Genomic DNA, 26014 nt, shown 5'->3' on the forward strand with positions numbered 1-26014 from the left:
CCTCACCATTGCTCTTCTCTGTTCTATTTTTTTGCCATGACTTCTAACATAATATAGAATTTATTCATTTATTAGCTTTATTGTTTATCTGTCTCTTTCCATTGAAATGTAACTTCCACAAGAGCAGAGGCTAAACTGGGACTTCATAGACATCTCATTATCTATACGTGTAATATCAGAAAATACGTCCATTTGAACGTGGGGATACTAGCATTATAATCACTAAGAAAAATTTCCTGAGAATGATTACTTTGCTCTGAATGTTGAAAGGCTGAAGAGGAATAAGCTATATCGTGGGTGAGAGAGTCAAAGTTTAAAAGGGGTAGGAAATCATGAGGGAGGAGAAGGGCTGGATCTCTGGGAGGCTTGCACCAAATAAAGGATAAAAAGGAAAAGAGGAAAACATGTTCCATGTATGGCAAGTGGGTTTCCCAGGTATGCTGACTAAAGTCATTCATATAGACCCTGTAACTATGCTAGGCTAGAGAGCAGAGAGCAGACTGAACAAATGTAGTAAGATGTCCAGTACTTACTGGGTCCCAAGGAAGCAAAATTAAATTCATTGGCTGGTGAAATTTAGCCTAAGGTTATACTGCTCATCTTAGTTTGGGACTGAATGAGACAGTATCTTCAAATTAACGGTCCCCAGGTCTATGGCCAAGCAGAACTGGGGAAAGGTAGAAATTGTCCACAGGACAATTAGTTTGCAGTGGGGGATGGAGTGTGTGAGGGAGGCCTGTTAGTTACCTAGGAGATTAGCTTCAATTTTGGCATAACTTCATGAAGGGTGAAACCATTTAAGTTTTAATACCTGCATCCTTTTCATGCGACACACAACCCCTCAGAACTGGATTGTAAGCTCTGTAAGAGGAAGGAGCAATGCCATGTTAAGCCCTGTATATTTAGCATCTAGTAGATTACTTACAAGATAGCAAGTGCTCAATAAATGTTTAGTAATGAATCAAGGAATTAACATTTGTTGTGTCAAGTACAGCTTCCACCAGTGCTGAAGCTTTCACGTACCACCTGTCATGTTGCCGCTCTCTGGCGTCATCTCCACCACTGATCGCTACTTCCAGGAGCCATGCTGATGCAAAGGTGGTTGACATAGTCTTGGAATGGCCAATGGCCCGCTCTTCACCCAGCCTGTCTGTGAGGCACAGTTACTGAGCTGCTCCAGGGACTACAAACTTTTCTGCTTCCTCCACTGTCTACTCCCCACACGGAGTCCCCTTCAGGAAGCCAAAGCAAGTCTAAAGTCCAATAATTTTTTCTGATACTCAGGGCCACTCTGCACCAGAGAGTAGGGCTGGACCTCCCTTTTTCTCTCTTTCTGGGCATGAAGCCCACACTGCCTGTCTCAATCTGCCTGTGTTCCCTTTAGCTTCTGGCTGGGGAATTTGCCACACGCCCAAAATTCCGATTTGGTCCCATGACTTCTTTTCACTTGGAAGAGTTTTTTTTTTTTTTTTTTTTTTTTTTGCTTGCGGTTCGCGGGCCTCTCACTGTTGTGGCCTCTCCCATTGCGGAGCACAGGCTCCGGATGCGCAGGCTCAGCGGCCATGGCTCACGGGCCCAGCCGCTCCGCGGCATGTGGGATCTTCCCAGACCGGGGCACGAACCCACGTCCCTTGCATCGGCAGGCGGACTCTCAACCACTGCGCCACCAGGGAAGCCCTGGAAGGGCTCTTGCTACAGGTGATTGATAGAAGAGCGAAGCAAATGGTTGCATAGTCTTATTTAATAGTAGAGGTTTAACAGTTGGGAGGTTTTTGTCTGCAATAGTGTACCTAAATAATATTGGCTTAAAGAATAAGGACATTTATTACCTCATGTGATGAAATATCTGCCGCTAGGGTGGTTAATTAAGCTCATTGATGTAAGTGTTTTGAGTCACCTTATCTTACATTTTCTTGGCTTTCGCCTTACGATCCCAAGATGGCTACTTCAAACATCTTCCCGTAATACAATGTGCAACAGAAGAAAACAACAGAGGAAAAAAATCTTTCTGAGAAACTCCCAGCAGACTTCGTCTTGGGAAACGCTTGGCCAGACCAGATCACAGGCCCCAACAAACCAATTACTGGTCCTGATCTGCCACCCTCCCCCTCCCTTTTTCTTGTGAGCACAGCAAACACTTACCCTGCCCAGCTGTCACAAGTGAATTTCTTCAATAGAAATCCAGTATACACAAAAGGTTAACAGTTACCTCTGGGTAGAGGGATTGCAAGTGATTTTTCTCCTTCAGAAAATTTTATGCAATGAGAATGCATTACCTTTTTTAAAAAGCTTTCATTTTAAAATAATTTCAAACTTATAGAAAATTTGCTAGAATGCATAATACCCATATATCCTTTACCCAGAATCACCAATATTTAACATTCTGCCACCATTTGCTTTCTTAATTTCTCTTTCTCTATAATTTTCGGAACCATTTGAAAGTCTGTATATATCATTTTTTTACTCTATAATATTTGAATGTATATACCCTAAGAACAAAAATGTTCTCTTTCAGAACTGTTTTTTTAATAACAGTATGGTTAAAAATTTTAGGAAACTTAATATTGACACATTACTTTAATCTACTACCCATATTCTTATCTTGTCAACTGTCCTTTATAGAAATTCTTTTCCAGGAAGGATCTAGTCCAGGATCAGATATTACTTGTCTTATTTGTTCATCTGGACAGCTTTCTCAATTTTCTTTGTTTTCATGCCACTGACATTTTTTAAGAGTAGGCCAGTTATTTTACATCATGCCCTCAGTTTATGTTTGTTTGATTTTTCCTCATGGTTAGATTCAGTTTATGCATTTTAGGCCAGAATGTTACCTAAGTGGTGTTGCGTCCTTCTCAGAGCATCATATCTGGAGGCATATAAAGTTCATCAGTTGGTTAAGATGTTGTCTGGTTTCCCCACTGATGCAAGAATTTTTTCATACTTTAATAACGGGAAACTGAATTTAATAAAAAATTATATGTCATGCTCTCATTTGTACAAACAGCACTCATCACACCCCAACAAGAGTTACTGAATTTGAGACATAGAATGGAACTTTAAAGCATCACGTTGCAGGGAAGAAACTGAGGTTCGAAGAGGTAAAGTAACTTGCCCAATGTTAGTATCTAAGGCCAGAGTATACTCTGTCTCTGATCTGCCACCACCACCCACCCCCGCCCGCCCATTGTACCTGCGAAGCAAAGCACAACAAAGGCGTTCCCTGCCCATCGGTCACCAAAGAACCCTTTTCTTTGAAAGAAGAAATCTGCTGCCTCCCCTCCTTGCCACTCTGTATTATAATTCTCCCAGGTCTCCCATCCAGACTCCAGATCTGTTCACGTTAAAACACTATCCATGTCCAAACTGGAAATGGCTAAGCTGTTTTATCATTGAAATGGGTTACCTTACTCCCTGGTTATCTCAACAAACTCACCTCTCACTGCTGGATGCTTACAGCTTGGAGCCAGCAAAAGAATGAGATAAAGAGGCTACACCCCGGCATGCTGGATGCACTCCACAGAGGTGCCTTTGTATAATTTGTGAGCCGAAGAGTAATGATTTTTTTTTTCCCCCTGGCTAGAATCGGAGTCAACTGGGCTATTTTGAAATCTACCAAAGGCAGACCATCCAAGGACCTATAATTGTAGAGAGGGACTGTCTTTTCCGGCAGTGGTGTCTGTGTGTGCAGGTTGTAAAAGGCAGTACGGGCCCAGCAGTAGATTCAGTGCCAGGAGGTCTGAGGTTTGGACCCAGTGCTATCATTATACTAAATAGTTCCTGTACTGCCACGTTGTTTCACCATAGCAAGCACTGGTCTTTCTGTGCCTCCGCTTTTGCTGTTGGTGGTGAGAAGAGCCACTCTTACATATTTATACAAGTATAAATATTTATACAGGTATTTGTGAAGACAAATAGAGCAGAGTGAATGAAACAAATCTTAGTGGTTCTTCTACTTACTCGTTGTTATGGGACTGTTATGGGCTGAATTGTGTGCTCCCTCCCCAGTTCATGTGCCAAAGTCCTAACCATACCTCAGAATGTGAGGGAATTTGGAGATAGGATCTTTAAAGAGGTAATTAAGTTAAAATGACATCGTTAGGGTGGGCCCTAATCCCAAAGACCATGTGAAGACACAGAAGACAGCCATCTACAAGGCAAAAAGAGAGCCTTCAGAAGAAACCAATCCTGCCAATACCTGCATCTTAGACTTCTAGCCTCCAAAATTGTGAGAAAGTAAATTTCTGCTGCCCAAGGCACCCAGAAACCTTGTTATGGCAGCCCTAGCAAACTAATACAGGGGCCTTAGGAAAGTTACATAACCTTTCTAGGCCGGAAAAACTATATAATTTGTGGCGTCCAGTGCAAAATGAAAATGTAGAGCCCGTCGTTAAGAAATTATTAAGTGTTTCAAGACGGCAACAGTGGAGCATTAAACCAAGTGCAGGGCCCCTCTAAGTGCCATGGAACATACTTCCCACCCACGAAGCCGGTTCTGATTCTAGATTTTAGTTTCCCTGTCTGGAAAGCAGTGATCATAATTGCACTTACTTTTAGGTTTGCTGAGAAGATTAGATCAGATTCTAGGACTAAGCTCTCAGAGAACATGAAGGGGTGACCAAGAAAGGTGTTCAAAGTTTCACATTAAATGTCTTGCCTGGGTTGAGCCCCAGGATCACAAGAATGGTTTGTCTTCTTATTTATGGCCAATGAGCCATTAGTTAGGGGGAGTGGAGAGTGTGTATGTGTGTTGTCGGGGAGGGAAAGTGGGGGGGGAGGGGACAGGGACATCTCAGAGCTGAGAGACGCTGCTGGGGTGAACAGTGTGGCTTATTTAATAATTTGCTTATTTATGGGCTTAGGGTCTCTGATGCAGGGCATGAAACTTCTTTCTCCCCCTCCTTCTCTCTTCCCTGCTCCTGAGGAAGTGTGCTCCCCTGAGAGTGGCATATGGACCCCTGGAGCTTCCGTGTTGCTGCCTGACTTTCTGACAAAAGTGTTATTATTTCCACACATGTGACTCTTTTATTCTACAAATAAATAAAGCTTTAGAAGGCAACTGAACACAACCCTGATATCTAAAATAGGACAAGACAAATACAGCTGATCCTTGTAAATTTAATCCTCATTAGCAGGTAAAGAAAGGGGATTTTGAGTGGCATTTGGGAAGGAGGAAATATTTTCTTTGACATATGTATTACCTTCTGAAAGCCAGTGGTTTGAATGGATTAAAGTAAAATGCCCAACACTAATAATTTTTCAAACAATAATATCATATGGAAATAATCTTTGGTACAAGACATAAAGTTCTTAATCTTCTGAAAGATTTCAACAGATTTTAATTTTTGGTAATACAATCTTTCCTAAGGCAGGGTTGAGTCTAGGCTCCAACACTTTTCTTCTTAACATTATGCTGGAATCACCGATTCATGATACCCACTGATTGCCCTTTTGATAGCAGAGTTTAGACTCTTGTAAAATGAATCCTAAAAGAAAGCAGCACCTGTCCTTGGACCAGTGGTCACTCTCACAAATGTATTCGATAAAAGCAAATTGGGGTTGACTGAGAGAAGGTTTTGTTTTTACCGAAATAAGAATATGGTAGTAAGATATGTCCTGACTTGGTTCGCATTATAATTAGAATAAATCTAAACTCCTTTAAGACCCTAAAAGATCTCGCTGCTGCTGTGAGAGTCGGTAGAAAGATAAAACAATATTCAAGCTTCTTTTCCTTTGGCTTTTATTCATTGTCCCCATAATCATAGGCTCTTCATTCTAGTTGCTTAGTGAAGCAATGAGGTAGAACAGGGTCACGTCATTAATAGAATTCTATTTAATTGATATGTAATGATCATTACACGTTGAAAACAAATACATTCTGAAATTCCCCCAGTGTGTGGCAAAATATACCACCAAGACAAACAGAGGCTGGCCCAAAGTGATGTATGAAAGGAACTTGATGTAGAGACAATCTTGACCAGCAGACCACGTCTTCAGAACTTTTACCTCATTTCAGAATAAAAACACTTCACTTTGTCCCATTTATTTCAGGGAAGGTAAAATGCTCTCTCATTTATTACCTCACTTGAAATCACGGTATTAGGCTCTTTGAAGTGGTAAGGAGTTAAAGAGTGTTCAGGTTACTTCAGGTGATGGAGATTTAGTGTGAGTACCTGGGGAATGAAGGAAATGCAGGGAATCACTGGACCACCAAGCCTGCACGTGGTTGAGGATTTAACAGGAACTCGACGTGTCCATCATTCTTGTAACTCAGCTTTTCTCTCAGCACAGACTCTGAGGCCAAAGTGCGTTGAGTCATGCTACTTTCTACCATGTGACCTTGGGTAAGTTATTTAAACTCTCTGTGGCTTAGTTTCCACATCCGTGAAATGGAAACAGGCCTCACAGGGTTGAAGTTAGTATATGTAAAGCATTTAAAATAGAACGAGGCACACGGAAGTTGGTATATCCTATTAGCATCATTTTTATTATTGTTGTTATATTTTTAATTACTTCTGCAGCTACTGTCCACGACCCTCATGGTGTCTACTGCTTCATAGTTCTGATTACTACCTTTTCTACGTGTGACTCTCTCACCGCATTTTTCACACGTGACTCTCAGCATCCATCCCTTTCTGCTTCATGTTTTACTTGAGTGACTGACTTTCCTCTGATCTCATTTTCTATACCTCATGCTTCTACCTACTCATGCTTCAAGAAACGTGTTTCTTGCCTTCATTCTGAATGCCCCTTTGCGTTTTTCTGCTCTGCTCTATCGTCTGTTTTCTATGTGTCTCACATTCAATGTGTTGAGAGAGGATTTGATAGGGCCACTTAGGGAAAATTCAGTATGGAGCTCTGCTCAAGTGTCCTTATGCTTGTTTGCCCCAGGCTGCTGCCAAGTGTATACTGGACTGTTTTGATTCAGGAGGGCATCCATGGTCCAGTCTGTACTGTTCAAGGTGGCAAGGGTCTCAGGATATTAACTGAGAATCCTGTGTGTAGGGAACCATATTAGACTCTGCCAGAAGGAGGGTAGCAACACCCAGGGTGTCATGGCTCCACCCCAAAGCACTCTTTCTTTAGCATTATTGCCATCCCATTTATAGATGAAAACCAAAACTCAAAAAGGTAAAGTGATCCTAGGTCTTATAACTCGGAATACATGAAGTGCTTTATTTAATTTTACCAAAGAAGAGGTGGTATTTCTTCCTTTTATTCAAGAATGGGTGATGATCTTTTTCAGAAATGGCATCTTGCAATGTAAAAGGTACTTTTTCTATGGCTATTACATTATATCTAATTCAGAATTCAAACAGTGTAGGGTCAAATGGGAATTATCTAAGGTAACACAAGAGGGAAGTGATTTAAAGCATTTAAAAGACAGACATACAAAAGCGATAGCTGTGACACTTTCTCTTTGCTTCCTTAATACCTTGGCTAGTTTAACAAACCACAGTACCAATTATCTGGCAATTCAGATCCTACACAATCAGCATTCATCAGTGGAAAAGCTCGTCTGGAGATAGAATCTGGAAGAACAAGGGAAAGCAGCAGAGAAACACATTTTTTATAGAATTTGGGTGATAAGATGCTCTAGCCTGAAGATTAGTTTATCAGTAACTTGTTTCAACTTGCAAGAAAGTTCCTTTAATGAAAACGTTTATTTAAACCAGTTGTCCCATCCTCGTCTTACGTCTGTTTTAGCTAAAAGTTATTCCTCTTAGTCATTGTAGACAGAGGTTTCTGGAGTGAAGTCTGACATGCCATTTTAAAATGTAAATTCTAGTTAAGTAGAAGAATTCTAGTTAAGGTTTAGGAGAGACTGAATAAAGCAACAGTAAATTAATGATTGTCCAGGTGAAAAGGTGAGTGAGTAGGAATTAATGGATCAGTTGGAGGCCTGGGAGTTGTAGGTGGCACGGGTCCAGAGAATGGGGTGCACCACGATGTCAACCTGGATACATGGTAGTGTAACCTGCTAGTGTAACCTGCTAGTGTATCCTGCTAGGGTAACCTGCTAGTGTAACCTGCTAGTGTATCCTGCTAGGGTAACCTGCTAGTGTAACCTGCTAGTGTATCCTGCTAGGGTAACCTGCTAGTGTAACCTGCTAGTGTATCCTGCTAGGGTAACCTGCTAGTGTAACCTGCTAGTGTATCCTGCTAGGGTAACCTGCTAGTGTAACCTGCTAGTGTATCCTGCTAGGGTAACCTGCTAGTGTAACCTGCTAGTGTATCCTGCTAGTGTAACCTGCTAGTGTAACCTGCTAGTGAGCCATGATATATTATTTGAAAAGTGAGCCTTATTTAATATTGTGGCAGGTGAAAATCAAGGTGGGAATGACTGGTTATGAGTAATGCTCTGTTGTTGATTGAGCATGTTCGCACGACCTCTAAAGAGGTCTGTGCACAGTGCGTGTTGGTAGGAAGAAATGGCAGTGACCTGTCACCTCAGGAGAGGCCTGACAGCCTGCATAAATGCTCCGCCTGCTTGGGAAGAATGCTATGCAGACCATCTGCGTGGAATGGAAAATAAGAACTGCTGCTATGTGTTGAAAGGGCTCTCTATCCTCCTGACCTCTCTCAGAGTACAGGAATCAGATGCACTTTTAAGAAACTGAATTAACTGCATTTGTAAAGGGAATGAATTGTTTAAAGGAATTTAATTTGCTTGAGTCATTAATTGAACATTAATCAAACACCATGAAAAGAGATAGTTTCTATTTTTAGCTGTAAAATTTCCTTTTATAAATAGAATAATAAAATGAGGAAGTTGAATGTAACTAGGTGTTTGGATTTCTCTGGCAGGTAACCAGAGAATACAGCACAACCTGGGTTGCAAGGAAAGAGTGATTAAAATAAGACTGCTTGGAACGAGATATTGGGCCTACTTCTAACCTGTTTCCATGGGCAGGCAGGGACTGGGGTGAAAGATTGGGTTCATAAATGATGTCAGTGGTGATAGCTGAGTAGTGGCTCAGTATTCGGCTAAAGGATATTAAAATGGTATCTGGGTTATCACCCATGCCATGCTTAGAATCAGACAGAATAAGCAGCAATTTCCTCTAGAAGGAATTCTAAAGCTAAGCTTTTTTCATTTGAACTTGGGTTCATGATTTATACCATGTGTTCAACCCGCCCTGTGTTTGTTGATGTCACTGGGATAACAACCTGAGACACCCAGATCCTTTAAGATCACGCTGGTGGAGTTCTTCCTGAATTTCTAAAGGCACAGCCTATACAGCAGGTTAGAAGTCTTAAGCAAAAGGCAGCATTCATTCATTCATGCAGTGAATTTTTATCGAATGTCCATAGGGCAACGCATGGTTCTAAATTCCATAAAGAATGTAAAGATGAAACAAATTGGCATCCTGCCCTCAAGGACCATAAGGAACTTACAGTCAGCGAGAGCCATAAGCTATATATTAAAAATAATAGTACAATTGTTTTCTGTCATAAGAAAAAGGAAAATATGTTTACTGATGACTCATTATGTGTCAGGCAATGTGCTCTGTTACCTTGCATATGACATCAGATCATCGAAACAACCCTGGGCAGTAGATTTTAGTAGAAACGGGCAAAAATCTTCCTTAACTGAGGAAACATTATCAGAGAATATGGGTGCAAAGTCATTCATTTGTGGAGTGTGCAAGTATGAAGCAGAGTGGACAAGAAGTTCAGAAAGGTACGTTGAGGGCCGGGATATAAGGATCTTTGGACGCCAGAGGGGAGTTTGGGCTTTGTTCCTCGGTAAAGAGGAGATGGTCAAGTGTTTTGAACATAGTCAAGAGTGATTACGACTGTGCTTTGGAGAGCTGCAGCTGGAGGCCTATAAAGACCAGTCAGCAAAGGATATAACCTTGATGAGAGGGGTGAGCCTCTCCTGGTATCTGCATCTAACCAAACAAAGTAAAGGATGTATCCTTGCCCTTGCACAGGCTTGAGGGTGGGAGGAACAAAAAAAAGCCAGCTCTCTGTTACTCCAGAGCACGGAGCGGAAAGAGAGTAGATTGTGAACAATCGGTGCTTTGGATAGATAAAGAAAAGATGGCTTGTGGTCAAAGAGACCTTGGTTTCCATCCCAGTTCTGGGTGTTCCGTAGCAATTTACTTACATAACCGTGCTGAGCCTTTAATTCCTTATGTTAAAATGGGGCTAATGATACTTACCTTACAGGATGGTTGTGAGGATTAAATGAGACACGAGACAGAGTTCTTTGAGGGACTAGTCAGAAAAGCAGGATATGGGCTCCCAGGAGAAAGAATTTTGGTGGTGGGATGTTCTCCCAGCTCGTGTGCCCCAGATAAATTCAGGCAGGGGTTAGAAGGGTACTTGTCAGGACCACTGTAGGTCATTACATCAGATGACCTTTAGGGTCCATTTCAAGTTCTACTGTTGTTATTCTCTGCAGGTGTTTTCCTGCTTTCATGCTGTCCTCTACCCCATAGTGATATTATCTGGCAAAACTCTTAGGTACTACAGGTCAGGCTGATCATAGGAATAACTAGGCAGAATATAGGGATCCAGACCTTCAGAGTTACTCAGTGTTGAAACCACAGGAGTTGTAAATGGACTTTTCCATTAAATCAGCTAAGATCCAGTTAGTGGGTAGACTCTGGGTACCTGCTCATCAGGCATCCTAATTTGCTTCCTGCAATGTCCTGGTTCTTTGGGGCTTCCCCAGGATACCCAGAGACCACTGGTTTCAATCTATTCATTGAAGTGTTAGATCTGTTTGTAAAATGAAGCATTACGGTGAAGCCTAAATGTAGAACATATAAGAGCTGTAACTCTGATTAAGGGGAAGGGGAAGAAGAGAGGGGAGAAGGAGGCTGAAATCTGACCCATTGGTTCCTTCCTCACCTACTCTGGAACCCCTGGTCTGAACACTACTGCCCCAGCCTTTGCCTGTTTTCAGTTTTCCTCCTGAGTCTTTTGTTTTCTGGACTTGGATGTCAGCTGTCATCACTCCAGCTGCAGAGGGGATGGGAGGCAACTTCCTGTTATTCTATCCTGCCATCCTTTCGGGGGTGGGACATTCCCTCCCCCATCTCCTGCTGCTGGTTGTAGAATGTGAACCCTGGCAGGCTTCCTATGACTGGGGCTGGAAGAATGACTGGTAGCCACCCGGCCACTGTTGGAAGGCATTTGGGAGAGCAAGGCAGGCAACAGGCACGACAGACAAGTGGGTCCCTGACTGAGGGAGAAGGAGGGGTGAGTGGCTAAGAGGCAGGTTAAGTGGTTGGTGCAGAAAATACCTGAGGGGGTTAAGGGTTGTTGCATGAATGGTGGGAGGGCAGGAAGACAGAAGGACTGTGGGCAAAGCATTGAGAGAGAGAGAGAGAGAGAGAGAGAGGAGATAGTTAAGTAGTTATGGTTTCTGGCTATGAGATCGTTTGGGGTTTGGGTACATTTAAGGAACAGAGGGTGGTTAGAGATGATCTGCTGATCTATTTTCCATCCTATATTTTTATTGAGTGTTTTCCTTGAATTGAGTGTAAAGAATACAAAGAGGTATTAGGCATGCAGCATCCTCTTCAGAGTTTGAGAAGATAGGAAATGTATATAACTAGACATATATAACCATATGTTTACGCATCTGTACAGTATCAATAAGGCTTACAATAACCTTTGATCTGAGTCTTATCAGCCCCATTTTATGAAGGAGGTGATTAGGTTTCTGATGGATGTTTTAATGACTTGGTCAAAGTTACACAGCAAGTAAGTTGCAGAACTGGACAATGGGCCACTTTTTCTGTCCTCTGTAGGGCACAGCAAGGACAAGGACGTTAGGGTTTGAGAGAAGGGCGGGACTTAACACACAGAAGAAGGGGGTCAAAAGGAACAAACTTCCAGTTATAAAATAAGTAAGTCATAGGGATGTAATGTACAACATGGTGACTATAGTTAATAATACTGTATTACGTCTTTGAAAGTTGCTAAGAGAGTAAATCTTAAAAGTTCTCAAAAACAAAACAAAACAAAAAACCTCACACACAGAAGAGAGTGGGGATTCCAGGTAGGCGAGCAGGTGAGATGAAAGTAGACCTGTTTGTAGTGGAATGTTTCCCAGGACTGAAGTGGGAGATAAGGTGGGAAAGGTACATAGAGGCCAGATCAGGGAGAGTTTTAAATGGCCAGCTAAGAATTGCAGGGAAAGGGCGGCCTGATTTAGAGGAAGATGTTGATAGCAAAACCAAACTGTTTTAGCAAATTCATTTGGATATCTTGCACAGAAAGACAGTGCGGGGGGAAAAAATGGATTCAGAAATATGTTAGGAGCTTGGAATAGCGTAGGCTTGACAAACAGCATGATGGTGAGAGTATAGAAGTTGGTCTAGGAGAGCACTGGCCTGGGTCTGTGGATTATGTTTAGCATTACAGTGTTTGAGTGCGTGTAGATTGTGGGCCATCCCTACTCTAAAGAGAAGAAATAGCTTCGGAATCGAATGAACTTTGGTTTCAACTGCAGTTCTGGGCGTTCTGGAGCAACTTACTTATGTAACCTGGCTGAGCCTTTGATTCCTTTATGTTAAAATGGGGCTAATGACGCTCACCTTACAGGATGGTTATGGGGATTAAATGAGACACAGTGGTGGACGCTGTACATCCCTTCTACAGTCTTTGGCAGAACGGTGAAATGTATGACATGTTGTCATCCATCAAAAAACAAACAATAAAAACCAACAGAAAGTCAATGATTAGTTCATTGTAATTCCAGAAGATGATGCATAATATATCTATATCTCATATAAAGAGGGCCACTTTTCACCATTCAGCCCTGCCTTGGAGTAGTTATTAGGCAAACTGAAAGACCCATTTCTTGAGAATCTTTCTGTTCTGTTAGCCAGGGGTATTACACTGCCTGATATACGCCAGTGTTAAACGTTAGTTAATTCTTAATTGATAGCTCAGCCACTGCAATTGGTTTCATTCAACAGTAATTATTCTCATGTGGCATGTTGAACTCAATTGTGAGATTCCCCCCCTTTTCAGTTGTGCAGGAAAACAGCAGACTTAGGGTCTTTAGAAAGGTAAATAGTTATTTTTCTTCGGAGGTTCAATTTTATTTGCCTGGAAGCTCGCGTGCTGTGATTTTCGTCGCTAAAAGCAAAAGCAACCACACGGTCGATAACGCCCCTGGTTAACGATCCAGAGGATTCCCCTCCATATCTTCCCGAGGTGCTTTTGAAGTTCTAAATTTCCCTTCTAAGGGAACGCCCAGCAGTCCCAAGATAAAAGGGTAGCAGAGCGAGCTGGCGGTTTCTTTTATCTGCCTGACTTCAAGCTAGCCATTTTCTGCTCCACGCGCCGCCGGACTCGGACTTGCCCGTGACACAGAGGCGATTGTTTTTCCTTCAAAAGGGGGCTTGGGTGGGTTAGTTTCGTTTCTGACCTGGGAGATGGTAAATGCACCAAGAGAAGTTTAAAACAGGACCCACAAGGATCTGCCCCGTACCATTATTCTCCTTCCCTTAGAGCAGGAAAGGCAGCATTTTTTTTCCATCTACACCCACTTCCAGCCCTCGCCGGGCTCTGCGAGGAATGTGTAAAATTAGTGGGCTCCTCGGAGTGACAGTCCGCGGGCCCAATCAGCGCGAGGCGGGGCGCGCCGACGCCCCCCCCCGCGCACTCTCTTTGGCTCATTCCTGCGGCGGGGAGGGGAGAGGGCGCGAGGGAGGGGAGGTACCTGGGGCTGGGAGTGATGTCAGCTCCCAGCTCGGTGCCTGCCCGGATTCCTGACATGGTGTAGGGCCGAGAGGGTGGGGAAGGCGGGAGCGGGGCGGGAGAGGACTCGGGATAGCCAGCCTGGGGCGGGGCCAGAGTGCCGGCGCTTTGAACTCCGAGCGAAGGTGAACCAGAACTTTTGCAAGTCGTGCCGGCGGCTCTCTTCGCTCAGGCAGGTAAGGGAGTTCGGCTCCTCTCTGGGACCGGAGGGCAGTGTGGCACCGTTGTGTGGTTGCAGCTGCTCCTTCTCGCCGCTCGATTTCCTTTTCCAGCTCCCTCCTGTTTCCCAGTGGGAACGGGCACTTTTTTGGGGGTGGGGTAAGGGCTTAACTCCTGGGGCTCCCAACTAGCTTATGTGTGAAGAATACCTCCAGGATAGGACCTGTAAGATCTTGTCTGGGTACTTAAACCCTCCACACCCCAGTCTCCTAGCAATACTTGAGACCCCCAATCAGAGACGTGGTGTGTGTGTGTGTGTGTGTGTGTGTAGGGGCGGGGGTTATTTTAAAATGTCACCAAAAGTTTATGGAATATCGACTCAAAAATTATGCTCTTGGAGACAGAACAAAAGTTTTGTATTTTTTTTAGCTCGCCTGTGGCCATGTTGATTTAAATGAAAGTCTGTCATCGTTATTCTTATATATTCTTATATAGGAACATAAAAAATCCTTTTATACAGTCCAGTCAGGATGTGAGAAATTCACATGAGGTGTATTAATTATGAGCTTGTGGGAAAACCGGTCTCTTGGGGCACATTTCAACGCCAGCTCTCTTTCACTCATATTTTAACGGAGAATTCCTTTGGTTGCCAACTTTGTGTTCTGGAGGGCTTAGGAAGGCTGCTGAGAATCTTCAGATCTGTTTTCTTTGGCTGTTTGAGAGAAGGATGAGGGCTGGTAGTTGTTTTCATGGATCTTTTTTAGAGGAGCGAGTTTTAACAGGGAAATGTGGCAGAAGGCGCGGCATACAAACTCTTAATTAGAGGAACATGAATTTTTCAACATGTGGGACCAAAACAAATCCTTCCTTTCAATAAGAAGTGCAGAGAGCAATAGAAGAAGAACTTGATTTAGTGCCCCAGTTTGGTATTTAGGGGAAGCAATTGCAAGTCAGGAGCAAAATGGTATTTTGATAAGTGGACGTATAGAATTCTGATTTTGTGTTTATTTCCTGTTTCAAATCCTTTCTGTTTCTTGTTTAGAGATTTTGTGTGCCTGGGCCACTAACTGGGTAGGATTAACTTTCTGGGGAAAAAATTATGGAGTCATAAGCTTACTCAGAACCCTCCCTTCTCAGTGCTGAAGGCTCTTTCTTTTGGAGAAGGAAAGTGTTTGGGCTGAGACTTCTGAGTCAAGTTTCCCTTTTCTTTCACCAGAGTGCTTCAGCAGTGAGGATCCTTCTCTTGCCAGGTCGGGAGGAAACGGGCGTGGACTTCTTTGTGAGTCAAAAGCTGCATCCCAGGTGCCTGTATGTAAGGGCATTTCCGGGAGAGGAGGAAAGAAAGAAGCCACATCACTGCATCTAATAAACCCAAGTCGGGAAGTGTGGCGATAAAGGACTTCGTCGATGGGGTTCTCCCTCTTTCTAGCCTGATGACATTTAGGTGTCAGGGCAAAAAAAAAGAAGTGTTTTGTCTGCTGTTGTTTATAAAACACCTGGATCTGTATTGCTCTTGAAAAATTTAATTAGCACAGTGTGGATTAAGAGTAGGCTTTTTGCAAAGGCAAGGCATGCCTCACTGGAAAGGCCAGAACATTTTAATTTTGGTTTGTGTTTTGGACTAAGAAACAGAAGTTGCCTAATGTCACTGAAATAATGGTGACCAAGTCTTTTCTGTTTATGTTCTGTAGGGAGTACATAAAACATACGGTATTTTCCAATGTACTTTTTCAGCAGGAAAGAGCAGGAGGTGAGGTAGAATTCCTGTGGGCTGGTGTGAGCTCACTGGAGCCTTGGCTGATGGAGTATTCAGGCTGCTGTTTGTGATACCGAAAGACAGAGCTGCAAAAATCAGTCAGGTAGTATCTTTAGGATGTTATCCTGATGTGCCAAATTCAGATTTATACTTCTTTCCAAGAAGCGAGTCCTGGCTTAGGGACTTGAATGTATCAAAGCTTTGAATTGCATTCACAGTTTGTGGAGTAACAGTAATTTTACATACTTAGTTTTAACCAGTATTTCTCTTTTTCCATCTGTGTGTAGGAGGCAGATGTGGTATCGTAAAACATGGTGCTTTTAAAGGACAAAACTTGAAAGATGTTTGAGTTATTGAGAAAGGTACGATCAGGTTTTGGTTAAATTATTTGACCAGCAACTATGATAGTTTCGATAGCTACTTTGAAAAAAAATGATAATCTGGCCTTTGTGGGCAGATGTTGACTTGAAATTCAGGGCACACTGTTGTTGCAGATCGATAGTGCCTAATGTCAAGGGCATTGTAGACATTTTTTGGAAACAAGTTCAGTGAGAGAGAGTTCATTAACTGTTTATGTAGTCTTTTTGTCACTCACTGTGCCAGCATGAGATAAATCAGAACAAGGTCATTATTTTCCCCTTAGTTACTGACTAGCTGACTTCTTTTTAAAACCTGTTGTTCATATTCATGAAATATTTGTATTTTTATAGTTAATTTAGATTATGTTGGTAATTTGTTAAATTAACTTTTTGAGGTTTTCAGCTCCCATTTTTAAAAATATGTATATCACAAATAGCACATTTTTCCAACTGTGAAAGAAGACTTCATTCATCATTCTGTCTTTTATTACATGTTTCTGACCTGATTTGAATTACCTGTTCAAAACAATGAATGAATGAGTGAATGAAATGTATGAATATCTATTCACATTTGGGTCTGTGTCTTGATTCTTTATTAAAGAAACATTCCTTCAAGGCGAAAACATAGGCAAGAGACAGGGCACAATAATGACTTCTTTATTCCCAGAGATTTCCCTAGAAAGTCATATTAGTTTTCAAATTAAGAAAAAAATCCCAGTTGAGCAGCCAACTGTGAAATCTTTCAGGGAGCCATGATTTTATTATTGTTTTCTAACCATGGTGGAACAGATGGGTTTAAGTATGAGAGTCAAAGCTGTTAAGGTTAGTGACACTGGGTGTTGTTTGGGGACAAAGGGAACAAAGTGTCCTCTGGCCAGCATTTCCCTTCACCTAAAGGTTGATAATTTCACAATTAAATCAGTCATCAAACTGACCCCAAATCGACACTATCCAAAAACCACTCTGGGCTCGTGCAGTTCTTTGCATCTGTAGTGTGTTATGTCCTTTGTTTCTCAAATTCATAGCAGTGCACGTCAGAACCATTTTCCTAGCCAAAAGCCTACAGCTTTTGTCACATATATCACCACCATAAAGACCGATGCTTTATTAAATGGAGCGAATGGATTAAAAAACCGAAACTGAACTAACCCACCCTAGAAAATACAAAGACTCTTTTATTTCTTTTACACTCTTTATTTTAAGTATAGTAATTATTGATGCCAGTTTGGCATTGGTTGATAATGTTTCAAAAAGCCAAGTGGTGAGGGTTTCTTTCCCTTCAATACTTTTTCCCACTTTTAAGGATCTAAAACACCAAACAACTGGATTTTAGGTGGAAAAGTGGGCCCTGCCAGGAGTTTTAAGTTTGCACACTTGTTAGGCGGTGTTTGAAGGAGAGGAGGGTTTGAGTGAAACCTCTACCAGCCTGTGCTCCTTGAAGAGCTTCTATTTCTGAAATGTGGGTTTGGAGTCTGAGTGATCCAGGTGGGTGTGTTGTCACAGTTTGTTACTGCACTTTGGTTGCGTGTCTCCCTAGAACTTGGTGTGACTCACATTTTGACTGGCCCACATTCACATCCTTGTTTTTGTTGGCAAATGTAGTGAGTTCAGAATAGAAAGACCGTGGAGTGGTTTCTGTATAGAGGTGCACCTAAAAATGCCCATGACTGAAGGAATTGTACAAACTCAGATTGCATTGACTATCAGTCAGTCTGGTAGAGGCTCATGCCTCAAATGTGGACCGTGGAGGAAGAAGATCAAGTACCATAACTTTGGGGGCTGGCCACAGATTTTATGGACACCCTTTGAACTCCAGAGTAAGGCTAGGTATTTTCACCTCTCCTTTAACTTAGAGAAATTAAGCATTTGTCAAAAAAAAGCAGATGCAAATTCAAGGGAGCAGGCATGCAGATTCCTCGTGTTGTGTGTTGGTTAACAAAGGAAAACTTAATTGTACCTGGTGAGAGAGAGACTAAAGATGCTGTTTTCAGTGGCAAGTCCATTCATAAGTAAGTGGCCGGATTCTTTAGGCAAGCAAGGTAGTTCTTGGGAAGAAGTAGGTGGGCCCGTTGGAAACGGTTTTACCTCTTCCATGCTATGAATGTAACTATGAACCATACCATTGAATCTGGCTATGTCATCTTGTATTTCCTGTGAGCCTAGGATATAGCTCACAGAAGTCCTTTTGCTGGCTTTCTGTCACCCTTCTCTCCATATATAGTACTTTTCACAAATATAATCTCGCCATCACAGAACTGTATGAGGTTTTTATGAGGAACGTTTATTGAACTTACTTTATTTGAAAGAAAATGCAAACAGGCTAAAACTCTGGTCTCCTTAACTTGCTAGTGTGGCTGCAGTTGCATAAATAATATCCCTGCAACCATTATCTTTTTCTAAAGGTAATGCTTCTCATAACAACACATGGTCGAGGATTTTATTTTGCTTGAATTGGAATTTGAACTCTCTCTACTTTTTCTGATGAATGATGGAAGAGTCAAATGAGCCTGTAGGTTGTCATCTAACATAACTCTGGCAAGTGAGAGAGTTGGAGGAAGGGAAATAGTGACGACTCGGGAAACACTAATTGAACCTGTGAGTCTGCCAGGTCGGTTTTTGTGAAGTCACCAGGGTCTTGGTGTTTTTCCTCTGGATCAGCTGCTTGGATGCTTCTGTAAAATTTTCACATTATTCCAGCCTCCACCCCCATCAGTGGGTGACTTTGCACAACCAAGGGGGCTTTTAAACACAGATTTAAGGTTCTTCTATTGCTTTCTTCTCAGGGTACCTTGATTCTCTAGGGTGACTTACATTCTACATTACCCTGTGGAGCAGACACAGATAGATGCCCAGTCATATCCATCCTGCCCACTTTTTCTCTACAGCTGAACCATTTTATTTTATTATTTTTAAATTTTTAAAAACATCTTTATTGGAGTATAATTGCTTTACAATGGTGTGTTAGTTTCTGCTTTATGAAAAGGTGAGTCAGTTATACATATACATGTGTCCCCATATCTCTTCCCTCTTGCGTCTCCCTCCCTCCCACCCCTCTAGGTGGTCACAAAGCACCGAGCTGATCTCCCTGTGCTATGTGGCTGCTTCCCACTAGCTATCTGTTTTACGTTTGGTAGTGTATATGTGTCCATGCCACTGTCTCACTTTGTCCCAGCTTACCCTTTCACCGTGATAGTTTAAAAAAAAAAAAAAGTTGATTTCCCAGAATCCCTTGCAGCTGGGTGGTATCTAGGTGACATAGTCCTGGCCAGTGAGATGCAAGTAACTGGGAGGGGCTCTCCCACACACTCTTATAAGGGAACGACGGCCTCTGTGAGCTCGCCGGTGAGGCTGTTTTTCTTTGTACTTCTTTCTCCCAGGAGCAGGAATGCTGTTTTCTAAGCGGAGAAGCCATCTTGTGACCAAAGACGAGAAGCTTGAGGGGTAAGCAGGTTGGGAATCTGATGGCCTTCTGGAACGTCTGTACCAGACCTAGTCTGCCCACCTCTTGATTTATTTTGAGAAAAACAAATCTCCATTTGGTTCAACCACAGAACTTGGGTCTGGTACTTGAAGCCAAATGTGATCCTGACAGTTTAAATTTTAAAGAAGTCATAGTTCATCTTTTCTCTCAGAATTCAAAGGCAGCATCCTGGATGACAGAATAAGGGTTCGGACTCTGGAGCCCTACAGACCCTCAAGTTGAATCTTGGCTTGGCTATTCGTTACAGTCTAATCTTGGCAAGAAATTTAACTTCTTCGGGTCTCAGTTTTCCTCTCTGTAAGATGTGGTACTGATGTTTGTCTCGTAGAATTTTCGTCAGTATTAGAAATTATGAATAGAAATAATAATGACAAATTTGGTACATAGATTTTCAACAAATGGCGGCAGCTATTACTGAAGGAGAATGTAGTGAGGAGCCTTAAGAAGGGGAGGCAAGTAATTCAACTTCTAGTAGGTTCTCAGTAAACAGATTGAATGGCTGAATGGTAGATTAGCTTTATGGCTGCAACCACTTGCCTCCACGTACTTAACATTCATTCCAAAACAACACCCGTCTCTTATCCTCAGTCCCACCTGCCTACACCAGAATACTTGGAGCTTTTCTGTTCTCCAACCTTGGTTGAAAAAGCAAAGGGTATTCTTATGACCGTTTTATTATCTGTAAGCATAGAGATGAAGGGGGTGGGCTCCCGAGTCAGACAAATGTATTATAGATTAGAGTCTCCTGTCCTTATGAGCTGTGTGATTTTGTCTTCTGTGAAATGGGAATAATCGGGTGGGTAATGAGGATTACCTGCAATATATGTGAAGCATCAACAGCTGTCGTCCTGGCACACAGTGAACACTGGATCGATGACAGATATTTTTACTATTTCACTGAACATTTGTTAAGCAATTCTTGGTCTTGGTACAAGGTCCTCTTGGAGATATAAGGACGAATAAAACATGGTCTTTATCCTTAAGAATATGCATATACAGGAGATGGGGGCAGAAATGGGGTGACCCTCCTTACACATAACAATAGTAAAAAACAGATTTGGAAAACTAGTTGTTAAAAAATTGGGGAAAAATATACTGACTTAAACAGATGTCTGTGATATGTATTTTAAGAACAAAAAGCCACCAAGCATACGTGTATAAGTTATATTTGTGAATGTAGGAGAAACATTGCTAAATGGGGTGGTTTGTGGAGGTTGGGATGACGATGGCAGGGAAGTTGAGGGACCTTTAATTTTTTTTATAGCATATTAATGTTTATTTTACAACACTCATGCATTACTCTTGAAATGTAAAAAGTATTAAAGTTTAAAAAGTCAATTTGTTGGGCCTCTTGAAGGTAGGTGGTGGAAGACTGTGCCGTGAGAGAGCACATTGGGCTGTGAACTTGAGCAAAGGATTGGGTTTAGTGGGATCCCACTAGAGGCGGTGGGATTTGAATGGGCCTTGAAGGATGAGTAGGAATTTTTGAGGAGGCAGTGGGGGGAATGATTATGCTTGGATTTGGAGCAAAGTGTAGAATATAATTAGATTAGTGTCAGAGAGAGATAAGATGGAAAGATCACTATTGTTAAGAGAGGTAAGATACACGATAGCCAGATCTCAGAGGGTTTAAAAAGAGTGACATAATGCTTTAAAATGAGATTTTTTTTTAGTGTGTAAGTTGGGGAGGGACCTGAGAACTATTACTTTATAAAAATGACTCTTGGAATAGTATGTTAAATGTTAGGAGGGGTATTAGGAGGGGCAGGGGGAGGGGGGAGGGGTAGAACAACCTGAAGAAAGGCACACAGCAAAAGTTAAATTTTAATGGGAAATATGGTGAATTAAGAGTTGATCATCTGGAGTTTGAGATTCCATCATGACCCACAATAACCTACCTTCATTTTCTCATGGTGTAAACTCGTAAAATCATAGACCCTGTCTCACTGGGTTTTTAGGAGAATAACCACCACAGCGATAATAATAGCTAATGCTTACATAGCACTTGGTATGTACCAAGCACTGTTCTAAGTGTCATACATATTTTAACTTAGATTTAATCCCTACATCAGCCCTGAGAAAAGGTACTGTTCTTATTCAGGATGAGAAATCTGAGACACAGAGAGGCTAAGTGAATTTCCCAAGGCCACACAATTGTGTGTGTTGGACTGAGGATTTATTTATTTATCTATTTATTTATTTTATAAATTTATTTATTTTTGGCTGTGTTGGGTCTTCATTGCTGCGCGCAGGATTTCTCTAGATGTGTCGAGCGGGGGCTACTCTTCGTTGCGGTGCACGGGCTTCTCACTGTGGTGGCTTCTCTTGTTGTGGAGCATGGGCTTCAGTAGTTGTGGCGTGTGGGCTCAGTAGTTGTGGCTCACGGGCTTAGTTGCTCCGCGGCATGTGGGATCTTCACAGGCCACATCGCCTGCATTGACAGGCAGATTCTTAACCACTGCGCCACCAGGGAAGTCACAGGACTCAGGATTTAAATGCAGATAGGTACAGTCTCCAGGGTCAGTATCCTCAACCACTTGTACATGGCATGTAAAAAGCTATTAAGAATTGTTAGTTGATTTTATTCACATGAGGATGTTAAGCAAGCATTTAGAAATTCAGGTTTGGAGTTTAGTCCCTCGAGTGATGGACCATCTCCATAGGGCTGCTACCTAAAGAGCGAGAGTAGGTGAACTCGCCAAAGAAGAGGATGCAGAATAAAAAAAGAAACAAGTACACAACCTTCAGGGAACTCTTGACATTGGAACATGGTCAGGCCAAAGGAAAGTTATTAAAAGTGACAGAGCAGGAATGCCCAGAGAGGTGGAGGTTGATGGTGGCAAGGGAATGAAGCACACCCAACACAAGTGGACCGTCCACGCCATCCAGTGCCGCAGACCCATTACAAGGACGGGTCTGAGAAACGGCCCCTGGTCCAGCCGTCTGGCCATTCGTGAGCTGGGAGAGCAGTTTCAGCACAGTAGACGTGGAATCCAGAATGCAGAAGATTGAGAAGTACATGGGAGGTGATGAACCTCAGGCTGTCCCGTTAGCCCAGCCTTTCAAGGAGTTGAGCAAGGAGGTAACGTGCTCTGACAGCGTGGGTTTGAGGAAGGTCCAGGCAGAGAGGGTGATATGAAAGCAGCAAACAAGAGGGGAGAAGGAGAGGGATAGATTGAAATTAGGCGGAGAGTGCGGGTTAGCTTTGAAATCTGTAAGAGTGCTCCTTCAGATGGAATGGAAGAAAGGATGGGGAAATTGGGGGGAAAATGTGATTGGAAGAGATAAGAGCTGAGTGAGTTCACCCCAGGGAGTCTGCATTTTTTTTTTTTTCCTTCAGTCTAATAGGAGACGGTGGGAGGAAATTCATAGACAAGTCACTCAGGCTCCTGAGAGCCTGGGTCTCCAGGATTATTGGGACAGAGGAAACATTTGAAAGAATGACAGAAGTCTCTCATCTAAACAATGCAAACTGACACATTTGCCAGGATGTGTCTCCAGGCAGGAAATTAATTTATTGAAGTGGAAAGTAGTGGCACAGAAAAGAAGAGGAGAATGAAATGAGACAAAGGAAAACTTGACTGTATTTGAAGGAGGAATTTTTAGACACCACACTGAATGGTTCACAGAACAACTTGTCAGGGGAAACCTGAGCGTCCTGAGTGATGGGAAGCAGCCTGGGTTTGGTTAACACTGAACCACCAGAGCACCAGGGAATACTTTATAAGGGGGAGTTGTCCAGCAGAGAGACCTCTGCATTACATGCTGCTCCTGGTAAGGTCTTTAATCTTCAGTTTAACTGATTATTTCCAGAAAGATCTTTGGCCGAAAGACATTGGGTTGCGGTGTTTCAGCAGATTTGTTGTTGCAATGACATGAGTGGGATGAGAAAAGGACTGAAGCAATCTAATAATTAAGAGTGTGGTACTAAAAATCAGCACCACTGCCATCAATCCATAGGTGGGTCCTTTGGGGGTTGCTTTGAATGGTGTCAGTTAAAACGTATCCAAGCGTGGGCAGCGTATTTAGATGGGCATAATATTCTTGAGTTCAGTGGTTCTCAGTGGGACCAGCTACATAATTAGTGGAGCCCAGTATAAGATGAAAATGTGTGGCCCCTTGTTCAAAAAGCAGGAAAAAGTGCTGTTAAAGGTACTAACATAAAAGCTTTTCCTTTCCTCCCATAGTCTCTCTCTTTACTCATCATGGTGTTTATTTGCCATTTAATGTCATTCTAAGTGAAGGAAAGTTAAAAACTATCAACATGAATTTCATTGTTCATCTTTATTTTATGCAATGCCAGTATTAAATGCAAATATAAGAGTGTTTAACACGTATGCAGAATTATTGAAGTCACACACTTCATAATATTTTGTAGTTTGTAAATGCATTTGTATATTCTTCCTACCAGAACAGAAGAAACACTGCACAAAACTGACTACCCTTACTTCACGTCTCCATTTGCACAGTCTATCAATCTTCGGCTTATAGAAGGAAGGACTGAAAGGAAAAAGAACCATGGGTTGCTCTGTCTTTCCTTCCGTGCCGTCATCTTCAGTGTCAGTGGTTGATTAATACAGGGGAGTAACAGGAGTAAGAGAGGATATGAAAGGATTCTTTGGTTGTTAGTGTTTCTTAGAAAGACACTGCCTTGTTTCTACATGTACAGCAAGTTCTGGATTGAATGGAGAGCATGACCTCTTGTTGCTGTCAGCACCCACCCACCTGCTTACTCAGTTGCATTTGTAACACATTTACCTTGAACTCGCTTTGAGTCTTATTGAAGTCCATGCATCGTGGGTCCACCGAAATTCTGTGCTTATGGGGCCCTGCAAACACTGTTATGAATAGGGCAGCAAGGAATGGTGGCCACACGTATTAAACAGATCTCCTCTGCTCACATGCACGGTCCACTGTGCCATCAGACCTCATTTACAGAACACAAGTTCAAAGTTTAAAATATTAGGAATCTTGACCTCATTTACAAAACACAAGTTCAAAGTTTCCGTCATTAGGAATCTTGATGATGACAGCAGAGCATTAAACCAGGTGTGGGGCGTTTCTGAGCCTGGGGTTGGTTCTGTGTGTGACTACAGGTTACAAGTCCGTGAAGATTGCCCTGGTTCTTGGAAGTCAAAGAGCTCAATTTTAAGCCTGAGCTACCTTCTGCTCTTAAAGTCTCAGCTTCATTATCAAAGTTTACAGTGGGTCAGGTTTGCGTGTGGTATCCTAGAGACCCCCATCCTGGCCATCAGCACTGTCGTATTTGCCTTTCAAGTGTTTTCTGAACCACTCTCCATTCCTTCCGCCAATGCCTTGGTTTACATCCCCATCAACTCTGACATAGACCCTGCAGTTAGTCTCTTCCCTGTATTCTGCACCTCGTCGCCAGACACATCTTCCAAATAAACCTTTGGTACAAGGCCACCCTGCCCTGCCTGGTCCTTGCTTTGATCTCCTGCGGGCTCTGGCTTGCAGCGGAGTTCTCACACTGGTGGGCCTGGGATGAAGACTGCCTGCAGACAGGTTTGGTTTGACCTACGCAGTAATTTAAGAAATTTGTGCTAGTACGTAAATGTTTTGGAGATTTCACGTATTGAAAATTCAGATTTAACAAAGAGAAGATCTGGCTTCTCTGGGCTCTTGTTTCCTTGGGCTATGCTGGTGCCCTAGAGAACAGGAGGACCTGTGGACATGGGGAGGAAAATTGACTCCTTGTTCTGGCAAAACCTTCACTTGCATAGATCTAGAGCACGTATTTTTCTGTTGTTCTCGGGGAATGCTGTGAAGCAATTGGAACTCTGACCTTTTAATTTGAGAAATTAAGTTCTCCAACTTCATAATGTAAGTTGGGTGTATGCTTTGTAGCAGCCCTTGGGTTTTTTTAATGTTATTTTTTTGTTTTTTAGCCGTTCGTTGCTTTTTTAGGAGAAAAATTTACTAGGTCTCACCTGGTCAGTGTCACCACTGTGTCACTTGTGACCTCATCTGATCTTGGCCTGTTTCTCCAAGCTTGTCTTCGTGCTGGCTGTGCTCAGACCCAGGCTCTGCACCCCTGGAGCGCTTTAGGTCCACTCAGCCTTCTACATTTCCTGTTGTTTTTCTCTTTGCTTAAACCCTCCTCTTTCCTCTAGGCCCCCTTAAAGTAGTTCACTGGGAGACCCTTGCTGAGAGCCTCAGTCTGAGCTCAGCCTGCAAACTCTGCTGGAAGCAGAATTTTTAGAGTTCTAAATGCTAAAGTACCAAGTGGGTGATGAGTTCAGGTTGTTTGTGAAGGTTCCTTCCAGCCCAGTGATTTTGAGATGCCATGATTCTGCCAATGCCTGTGCCTGTGGATTACCATGCACTTGGTATGTAGTTGTTTTTTTGAAGTTATTCTTTGTGCTAGGAACTTTGCTCGCTCCATTTCACTTAAATATGAGGGCGACGTTAGCATTATCTCCATCATACAGATGAGGAAACCGAAAGCTTTTCCCAAAACGGATGCTCCAAATGGCTTATCTCTGGTTATATCTTAATTCTTCAAATAGATTA

General features: G+C 42.5%; 1 protein-coding gene across 7 annotated transcripts in view; it reads left to right on the top strand.

Annotated features, from left to right (window-relative positions):
- The first annotated feature begins 13816 nt into the window (after nt 1-13816).
- The window catches only part of PPFIBP1 (PPFIB scaffold protein 1), a 174650-nt gene continuing 162452 nt past the window's right edge, over nt 13817-26014 (top strand). For 6 of the 7 annotated variants that reach the window (XM_024733400.1, XM_024733406.1, XM_024733404.1 and 3 more), the window contains exons 1-2: nt 13817-13901; nt 19377-19440. The gene's annotated coding sequence lies outside the window, so the exon portion shown is untranslated. The remainder of the gene's footprint in view (nt 13902-19376; nt 19441-26014) is intronic. The other variant, XM_024733401.1, reaches the window with a different exon arrangement.

The sequence above is a fragment of the Neophocaena asiaeorientalis genome, unplaced genomic scaffold (assembly GCF_003031525.2).
Source record: "Neophocaena asiaeorientalis asiaeorientalis breed wild unplaced genomic scaffold, Neophocaena_asiaeorientalis_V1.1 scaffold150, whole genome shotgun sequence".
Taxonomy (NCBI): Eukaryota; Metazoa; Chordata; class Mammalia; order Artiodactyla; family Phocoenidae; genus Neophocaena; species Neophocaena asiaeorientalis.